The sequence below is a fragment of the Lycium barbarum genome, chromosome 5 (genome assembly GCF_019175385.1).
Source record: "Lycium barbarum isolate Lr01 chromosome 5, ASM1917538v2, whole genome shotgun sequence".
NCBI classification, from domain to species: Eukaryota; Viridiplantae; Streptophyta; class Magnoliopsida; order Solanales; family Solanaceae; genus Lycium; species Lycium barbarum.
This window is the reverse complement of record NC_083341.1, coordinates 111038081-111049098: the sequence shown is the minus strand read 5'-3', so window position 1 is coordinate 111049098 and position 11018 is coordinate 111038081. Positions and strand designations below refer to the sequence as shown.

Sequence of the window (11018 nt, the reverse complement as noted above, 5' to 3'; positions counted from 1 at the left end):
TCATCCATTTCCACATACTACAACATACACAAACCATTCATAACATATAAAAAGAAGATTAAACCTTACCTTTTCTTCTTGACTTCACAACTTAGCTAGGGTTGTAAATGATGAAAACGAGTGGTTCGTTGACCCCAACAACAACTCCACGTTAACAAGGACCTTTCAATTAGTGGGTTTGCTAGAAAGAAATATTTTTTTTGATCAATATTCTTGGACTTCAAATTTGCAAGCTATGGCCTAACACTCCTTCCTCTTTTTCTCCAAGTTTCTACAACTTTCCTAAGGGAGAAGATGAAGGATATGATGACTTAGTCATCTTTTAAGCTCATATATTAAGCCTCCATGTGGACCATGACCCACACATGGCTTGGATCAATTAAAATTTGCCAAGCCATGGATGGTGGCCCACATGTGCCACATGGCCATATGGCCCCTTTGGTTCATGATTTCTCAACTTCCAAATATTCACTTTTAACCCCAAACTTACCTTAATATTTTCATGAACCACCTTGTGAATTTTCCGTTTTACCCCTAGCCTTTCTTAATATTTTCACTTCAAAAACTTTCATGGACAACTTGTGTGCCAAACAAAAATTAAACTATAACCTCGGCCTTAACTTCCCGCAATTATATTGAATTATCCGAATGTACAAAATGCGGGATATAACATGTTTATAAATGAAGTACTCAACATTACTAAAAATATATGTCTAAATTACTTGTTCATTTACAAAATCAAGATAAAATTAATTAAATATTTCCCATCTTATCCTCTCTGTCCCATATTAGTTGGCCACATTAGTAAAATTATATGTCCAAATTACTTGTTCATTTACAAAACCAAGATAAAATTAATTAAATCTTTCTCATCTTACCCTTAGTAATAAATGTTCTTGAAAATAGTCAATTTTGATTAGAATATATTTATTGGAGAAAGATAGGAGTACAATAGTAAAATACATCTTTTATTTATGATTTCTTACGTGGCGTGCAAATGGGAAAGTGACAGGTAATATGGGACAGAGGGAGTATATATTTTACCATAATATTCATATTTATTGGTGTAAGTTTCAATAGCCTTGGAAAATGATTTGAAAATGAGTAATTAATGTGAAGGGTAAAATTAATAATAAGAACAAAAATTTCTTTCTCTTAATATGTTAACGTGGACAAGTAAAAGTAAAAGGAGAGAGTGACTTTTATCCTCATTTTTCTTCTTTGTCAATATTTTAAACGTGAAGAGAGGACGAACAACAGCAATGCAAATTTGTACCAAAAGTTATATAAATTGTACACTTTAACCAACCACTTTTTTATCCCACTTGGACATTGTCATAATACTAAGTATTTATTCTCTTCTCATATATACACACACGTATGCACTTCAATTTTAATTCTCCTACACATATTTATTCCCTCCGTGCACTTTCACTTGTCCACTTTTGATTTTTCACGTTCTTTAAGAATTAATAAATGAAGTATATATTTTATCATAATATTCATATTTATTGGTGTATAGTCTCAATAGCCTCAAAAAATGATTTGAAAATGAGTAATTAATGTGAAGGGTAAATAAGAAGAAGAAAAATTTCTCTTTCTTGATATGTTTACGTGGACAAGAAAAAGTGAAGGGAGGGAGTGACTTTTATCCCCGTTTTCCTTCTTTGTCAATACTTTGCTTATTTTACTCTCCTTTGCATTCTCTGGTTATTGTTTCTTTACATTTATAAAATGTATTACTTTATATTTTCATTTCGGAATTAAAATTTGGAGATTTACGATATAACATATATCTTTCTAATTTTGATTTCTTTGTAACAATTCTTTTTATCTATAAATGTTAATATAAAAAATTATAATATATTTTTTAATTAATTTAATACAAATATTTTATTAGTTTTGGTTTTAAAAAATTCAATATATACAACAATGGTTCTTATGTTTGAATCTGAACAGTTAGTTAATTGAAATGCATATCAACCTGTCTGTATACATATAAGATATTAAAGAATTTAAAAGAAAAAATCTAGAATCAAAATATTAATTTTCCCTCATATTCTTACTAATGTTCTTTTTCACATCGATGAACAACTTTCATTGTCATGACAATGAAAAAAAAGTTTGACTCTTTCTATCTCAAAGACTTAATTCCACCATATATTTTTAATTTTTAAACTCCATTTTTTAATTATAACTAAAGTGATGGTACATAAAATACATTTTGTATATGTTTCTATATATAATAACAATTAGAATATTTTTAAAAGTTATTTTCAAATACAAACCTTAAAGACTGGCTAATTAAAGTGAATAGACATGTTCGGCCATGCATCGCACGGGATACATCGCTAGTGTACCACTATACCACATCAAGGGAACAATTAACAATTCATGACACACGAATATAAGCTAGAATTTTTATAAGGACTTTACTTTCCAGCTTCCGTGTTTAAGAATAATTTTGGCAAAATTATCTTACAATGCTCAACACTACTGACTACTGAGCAACGTTATATTGAACAATGCAGAAGCAACTCAAATTTTCGAAATCTCCTCACATAAATTGGATGGACTTGATACAATGACTCCAAATCGGAGTTTATTTCTCTGCATCATTTGTTTTACCATCTGGTTTCCCTCCCCACATTTGTATCCTCTTTGCTGCAATAGAAGTCTGCAATTTTCATAGTACAAAACTCGTTGTGTTACAAAACTTGGATAGATAATGAAGTTCAATATGGCAATATGTCTCTAGGTATTACGCCCAAATAGCTGACGAAAATCCGATGGTAGTAACTAGTGAGCCCATTAGATACCACTGTTTGGTATGACAGCAAAATTTTTAAGAAACTAAGTACAAATTAAATAGCCAGCGATTTAAAAGGGGTAATGTTTTTCAAATTACCTCCTTGTTCCAGTTGGTTTTGTAAACTATGCAAAAGAGGGTGAATGTTTGAATCACAGTTCCGCTAATCATTCCGTACCAAATACCCTGAAATCATGAAAAAAAGATGTAAATAATTGATTAAATAAAATGACTATCAAATGAAAAGAAGACAAGTAGCTTAGCTTCACAAAATGACATAGTGCACTTACTTGAACACCCATGTTGAGCTTATAGCCTAGTAAGTTAGGGTATAAGCCACTATGCAGAATGGAATAGACATAAGCAACCAAAGCTTGCCATCCTGCTCCAATAGCCACTCCAGATAGAGCTGGCTGAATATTATTAGCCACTATGCAGAATGCTAGTAATGGTGTCAACTCATAAACAAGATGCTTCACTGATTCACTCTCTGAGAATAAGTTAGGGTATTGGCTTCGAAAGACGAGTAGAAAAACCGGTAAGAGAAGACCGATTGAGAATGAAGAAAACACGACGACCACCACTGAAAATTTGGCCGTTCTTGGATGAGCTGCCCCCAGTTCATTTGACACTCGCACGCTGAAAACTTTTGCACATTTTTTTCTCGTGATAGATGTAAAAGAGAACTAAACAATTTTCTTGGTGCTAATATAGTCATTTTGGATTCGTGACACACCTTACAGCAGCATTGCATCCCACAGCTACCATCACTGTCCATCCTAGTATGTTCATGCTGCAATTCCACAAATCATAATTCTTTAGGCAAACATAAACTAGAAGATAATTACGCGATCACCAAATTTGTGTATTTGGAAGTCCCAAACAGGGGCGACTTAATAGAACGGTTTAGAGTCAAACCTTAAAAAGAGACCTTAGACTCATTTAATAAAATTCATATATATATTTTTTTTATTTGAAGTCAAATTAAACTTTTTGATTAATGAACAATTTTGACAGCAAATGTTTGAAAAGATTTGCTCGTCTTCAATAATGAGTAAGTGATTATTTAAAGAGATGTTATAAATGTAGCAACTAGTGTAGGAAATCAATCTGTCATCTGTATTGATGTATGATAGTCAATATATACAAAGTAGATATCTAACTGTCAGCATAATACTAGGCTAAATTATAGGACCTAATTAGCTATACATAAGGAAGAGATCACGCCTAATATACATTTGCTAATTATGAAAAGATTATGCTAATATTTACATTGACTATTTCATAGTCTATCACACCCCCGCAGTCGAAGCGGGAGGTTGCCGTACGCTCAGACTGTCCTTGAAATCATCAAAAAGTACGCGCGGAAGACCGTTAGTGAAAATATCTGCAATCTGGTAACGGGACGGGACGTGAAGAACACGAACTTCTCCACGGGCAACTTTTTCACGTACGAAATGTATGTCCATCTTAATATGTTTAGTGCGTTGGTGCTGGACTGGTTACCTGATAGGTATATGGCACTAACGTTATCACAATAAACCAATGTAGCCGTCCGGATGGGACAACGGAGCTCCAAAATAAGGTTTCGAAGCCAACAAGACTCAGAAACGACATTAGCCACACCACGGTATTCGGCTTCGGCACTCGACTTAGACATAGTAGGTTGCCGTTTGGATGACCATGAGAGTAGATTATCGCTAAGGAAAACACAGTAACCGGATGTGGATTAGCGAGTGTCTGGACACCCACCCCAATCTGCATCTATCTAAGAAACAAGAGAGGCAATGGAGGATTTGTACAGATGGAGACCAAACTAAAGAGTACCCGGAATGTATCGTACTATGCGTTTAAGAGCATTCATATGTTCAATTTTTGGATCGTGCATGTGAAGGCATACTTGTTGAACTGCATAGGAGATGTCTGGCCTTGTGAACGTAAGGTACTGCAACGCGCCGGCCAACTTACGATATTGAGTAGGATCATCGCAAGAAGGCTCGGCAGTGGCGCCAAGTTTGGCTTTGGTGTCGACCGGTGTCTGACTTGGCTTACAGGTAGTCATGCCTGCACGCTCTATGATATCTACTGCATAATTTTTCTGAGAGAGAAACATGCCATGGGAAGTACGGGTGACAGCAATACCCAGAAAGTAGCTTAAAGGGCCCAAATCTTTCATAGCAAATTCGGCACTAAGCAGAGACATGATGAATTTTCTGAGAACATCTGAAGAAGCTGTGAGAATAATATCATCAACATATAGCAGAATGTAAGCAATGTCAGAACCTTGACAATAAATAAAGAGAGAGTGATCAGATCGACTATGTGAAAAGCCAATAGTGGAGACATAGTCTGCAAAATGTTGGTACCATGCACGGGGAGCTTGCTTAAGCCCATATAACGATTTCTTCAAGAGACAGACATGATAAGGATGTTTTGGATCCTTAAATCCAACAGGCTGATGCATATAAACAGTCTCATTAAGATTACCGTGTAGAAAAGCATTCTTGACATCTAACTGATGAATGGGCCAAGAGTGTGCAAGTGCAATGCTCAATACAGCACGAATAGTAGCCGGTTTGACAACCGGACTGAATGTCTCATCGCAGTCGACTCCAAACTGTTGAGACCTTCCATCACCTACAAGACGGGCTTTGTGCCTCTTAAAAGAACCATCAGATTTTTTTTATGACGAAAAATCCACATAGAACGAATAAGATTCACATCAATGGGACGGGGTACCAACTCCCACGTCTTATTTTTAATTAGAGCATCATATTCATCAATCATGGCAGCTTTCCAATTGGGGTCATTTAAAGCACTCACCGGATTTCGCGGGATGGGCGCAATGGAAGTAGTGGTGGAAGTGTTTAAATTGAACGGCCGTTTGGGCTTATAAATCCCATGTTATCTTCTAATGACCATGCGGGTGGGCTGCTGGGCAGTGGTAACAGGTGCAGGGATTAGGCCGGATGGCAGTGGGCCAGTATTGGGGGGAAGGGACGCTGGACTTGGTATGGACAAAGGGTCAGACTGGACCGTAGGGGAATGGGCCAGGGGTGACGGGTCCGTAGCTGGCGTGCTACTGGACGGCTGGTTTGGGGATGCTGTCGGGTGGGACGTGGGCTGAACGGGTGGATTGGGCCGTGACAGAAAGTGCAAAGTGTATGGAGAAATCCCATGGTCCAAACAATCATAAGAAGTTGGGGTTGGTTTGTGTAAGTTTGAGAAAGGAAATTGAGTTTCCTCAAAGATGACATGCCTTGATATTATGATTTTGTTGCTTGATAAATCATAACATTTATATCCCCTATGGTTCAACGGATATCCCAAAAATACACACGGGATGGACCTTGCTTGCAACTTATTAATAGTTGTAGATGGGAAAAGAGGATAGCATAGACACCCAAAAACCCGGAGATGAGAATAGGAGGGGGTTCATTGATAGAGAATTTGCGTTGGTGATTTATACCCAAGGACTTTGGTGGGAAGTACATTAAGGAGATATGTGGCCATTTGGAGAGCATGATTCCAAAAAGAGGAGGGCATGGAGGAGTGGGCAAGAAGAGTGCGCACTATGTTGTTAATGGATTTAATTTTTCTTTCCGCCTTACCGTTTTGAGAAGAGGTATGGGGGCAAGAAAATCTGAAATTCAAACCATTGGAGGTGCAAAAAGATTGAAAAAGCCCATTATCGAACTCCCGCCCATTATCACATTGAATGTTTGTGATGTCTCTTTCGAATTGAGTTCGTATTAATACCTTAAAAAATAGAAAAATAGAATAAACTTGGGACTTGTTAGAGATCGGAAAAGTCCAAAGAAAATTACTATAATCATCAGGAAGAAAACATAATAGCGGTGCCCAATAGAACTCAAAACAGGAGATGTCCATAAATCACTATGAACGATATCAAATGGCATAGTAGTAAATGACAATGAATCATGAAATGGCAGTTTAATGTGTTTCCCCAAAGGACAAGAGGTACAAAAAGAAGTTCGGGCCTTATTACATTAAATTAAAGCATTACTACGAAGGGAACTAAGGATAGCATTTCCCGGATGCCCGAGTCGAGAATGTCATAAGCTAGGTGATGCGGCAATGAAGGTTGATGGTGAAGTGGTTCGTTTTGTGGCAGTGATAGGATACAATTCCCCGGTGCTCTCACATCTCATTAGGCGGCTCCCCGTCTGTAAAACCTTCACAGAAAACCCAAGAGGATCAAACTCAACAAAAACATTATTGTCCTTAGTGAATTTACGTACGGAAATAAGGTTTTTGATGAGTTTTGGAGCATGTAAGACATTTTGGAGATGTAATGGGGGATTAGGTGGGGTTAGGGATGTATGACCATAGCCACGAAATGGAATAGTGCTACCATTACCAACGACAATTCCAGAATTCTTGCTCAAATTAAAGTAAGACGTGAGAGTACCTGTGTTGGCAGTCATTTGGGAAGTCGCTCCAGTGTCCATGTACCAATTATCATCTGGTTGATGCATTGACAAAGTGTGCATGGCGGCTTCTACGTCTGTTGGAGTATACCCAGAATAGGATGGACCATGCATGGATAGGCCTGCTGAGATGGGCGTGGACCTGCACCGAGAATTCCATTGGGCCTTGGCGTCGAGGGACGCTTCTGCCATAGCCTTGTCGGATACGGACAGGGGGGCAGTGCCCACTGTTGCGGTGGCCACGAAGGCCAGTAGTAGCCCTCTGCTGGTGGCTGGGCCGTCAGCGACTGGTGGTGGCTGGTCTATCCGCCACTGCCGCGGCCAGATTTCCCGCGGTTGTTGGTGTTGTTATTTCCCTTGCCTTTATTCTTGTTATAATTCCTGCCATGATTATTATCACGATTGTGATAATTACAGTTGGTTGAATTATTGCTGCCTCCAGATGGCGGCGGGGGAGTATCATTATCGGCAATGAGAGTCGCGGGACCAGAATTGCGGGCTCGTTCCTTGGCAGCAGCGTCTTCGAGCTTGAGTCTGGAACACACTTCAGAGAAAGAGGGCAGCACGTCCTTTTGCTGGATGGTTGTGACAAAGTGTGCATATGTCTCCGGCAAGCCCGCAAGGAGGGGCAAAACCAGACGTTGGTCGTTCATCGGCGACCCCACGTTGGCAAGCTGATCGGCAAGGGACTTCAGCTTATTATAATAAGCCATAACCGATCCGAAGTCGGCCATTTTTGTGGTGGTGAATTCTGTTTCAAGGTACGCTGCCCTTGAGTTCTTGTTATCTTGGAAAATTTGAGCAACTCGGTTCCAAGCCTTCTCCGCAACATCATCCGCCACGAGAATAGAGGTAAGAATATCATGGGATACGGTGGCATATATCCATTGGAGAACCACCGCATCGAGCCGTTTCCAGAGCGGAAGATCGTCCGCCTTCGCTGCGTTGTACGCGGTGAGTTCGGTGGTGTCAGTTGGTGGTATGATGTGCCCAAGTACGGAGTGGACGCAGGCTAGAACCTTGAAAAGTGTCGCCCATTCGTGATAATGGTCGGTTTCCATGTCAAGGGTGATTGGTATTAAGGATTTCACATTCGTGACAGTCAAAGCAGAATGGAAAATTTTGTCAGCCATTGAAGAGAAGTGAGGGAGGAAGAAGGCGACTGCTAGGTTTAGGAAGAAGAAGGTGACGGCTAGGTTTAGGAGGTGAGGAAGGAAACCTAATCTGATACCATGTAGGAAATCAATCTGACATCTGTATTGATGTATGATAGTCAATATATACAAAGTAGGTATCTAACTGTCAGCATAATACTAGGCTAAATTATAGGACCTAATTAGCTATACATAAGGAAGAGATCACGCCTAATATACATTTGCTAATTATGAAAAGATTATGCTAATATTTACATTGACTATTTCATAGTCTATCAACTAGTATACCAAATGAGTGATATTTGGGGTCCCAAATATTTTGGGCCTTTTAGCAAGGATTTCAAAAGCTTTGGAGTAGATCCGCCCGGCCCACAAAAAACCCCATCTCAAGTAAGAAATCACAAACAGAAGTTAAAAAATTGCATCTCTCTGGTCTCCGAGAATCATTTACAAATAACTTCCTCCGTTCAATTTGGACTTTGCACATCCTATCCTTTAAAAAAAAAATTGATATGAGTATTTTACAATTTACACAATACCCATATTAATTGATATTTAGTCTTAGGACGAGAAATAATTTGGGGAATAATGCTAAGGGTACAATATGATTTTTTTTTTCTTCTTAATATGCTAAAGTGGCTAATAAAAGTAAAAATGTATTTTTAATGTAATGAACCAGTAAAAGTAAACGGAGGGATTACGATAATGGTTGGTTCAATGCATATGCATGTTATTAAAAATAGAATCAATTTCGATTACATGTTGCTAAATTTAATGAGAAATGATGTTTTAAAAGATGTTTGAGAAATCAAAGGGAAAAAAAGAAAGAGATAATGGACTTAAAAGTAAGAGAGTGAAGGAGACAAAAAGTAAGAAATGAAATATAGTGAAAAAGTAAGAAATGAAATATAGTGAAAAAGACAAGTAATCGTTTTAGAGGTCGAGTCTTACGACAAGTAATCGTTTTAGAGGTCGAGAGTCTAGGCAAGAGCTTTTTCTTTTACCGTCAAATCTTTCTATAAAAACATTATTAGGTCCGAAATATTTTAGTTGTTATAATTAATGACTGTTATACATATATAATAATATTGATATTTAAATAATATTTTGTCGTTTTAGGCCAAAAAGATGCATAAAATTTATTTTTTCATTTTTTATTATCAAATTTCAAGCTTAATCACACTTTATATAACGAAAGAAAATCTTTTAATGATGAAAATATATATTCATATAATATTCGTCATCATAAATAGTATTGTATTAAAGTATCAAAATATTTGCTCAAAATCTCTAGACCTGTTATTGTTAATCTTACAGATTCTATTTCCGCACAGATGATCAATCATTATATTACAAAAAAAAAGAAGATAACTGTTATATAAAGATAATTTTATAAATATTGTACTGTCATAAAAATGGTTGTTATCGTTATAAGTAAAAAAATTGTCATAAAAAAAAAGTAAAATATAACACAAAAAATCGACTCCGAATCTTTATAGAAAGGTATTATTATACGAAATCGTTTTTACATAGAAATCTTCTTGCAGTTGATTTTGTTTTTTCCAGTTTGTCAAGTATTACTTCTAGGAGTAGTACTTTGAAATAATTAATGCAAGAAATTGAGCAATAACCTCTGCATATTGACATTCCAACTAAACGGTGGAGTATTTACAAGTTAGGATTAGGCCTTGATGGATTCCACTCCTCTCTGCCGTGTCAAAGTTTGTTTTCTTCGCCGTGAGAGAGTTTGTTTTGAACATTATTAGCAGTATAACACAGACTTCTCGCTGAAAATGACCTTTCTTATTAATTAGTTACTTCCCAAGTCTCAATTTAAGTGTCTTTTTTTTTTTTTTTGGTCTGTCTCAAAAAAAGTATATCTTTTTATATTTAGTAAGTTGACAATTCAAATATCTTACGTGATAAGTTTATAACCACAAGATTCAAATAATTTTATGTTACTTTACACATCTTTAATTTAAAGACAAAAGATTCAAAAGTCTCCCTTTATTTCTTAAACTTTGTGTCAAGTCAAACTAAAACACTTAAAATGGGACGGAGGGAGTATTAAAATGGTACCATCCGGGTAATTGTTATAGTATTCCTTCTGTCCCGATTTGTGACACACTTTCTTCCGTAATTTGCCCCAAAACTGATATTTTTATATTTCTAGAAAAAATATAACTTTAAATTTTCTATTTTAACCTTAATAAGATAATTTATAAATGTATAAATATCTATGATTTATTTTAAATCATAAGTTTAAAACAAAAGAATTTCTTTCTTAGACCGATAGAGCATTTGTGTTATACTATAACTAGATCTTATCTCTAACTACTTTAGACAAAGTCCTAATTAAGTAAAGGACAAGTGAGGGACAGTCAAACAATTCTTATCAAGCCACCTTAATTTTTCCTTTGTCGTCTAATATAGCACTAAACTAGAATAGTAATAATAATATAAACAATAGAAAAATCAAAATATATAAAGTCAGGTCTCTCTATAACAGCACCCGCATATAACAATAATTCTCTATAACAGTCAAGTTTTTTCGGAACCGATTTTTTATGTTATATTTTACTTCTCTATAATAGCATTTCACCT

At 36.4% G+C, this 11018-nt stretch overlaps 1 pseudogene; it reads right to left on the bottom strand.

The window, feature by feature from the left end:
• Nucleotides 1-2291: 2291 nt before the first annotated feature.
• Nucleotides 2292-11018, bottom strand: part of LOC132641134 (protein DETOXIFICATION 29-like) — a 28796-nt pseudogene continuing 20069 nt past the window's right edge.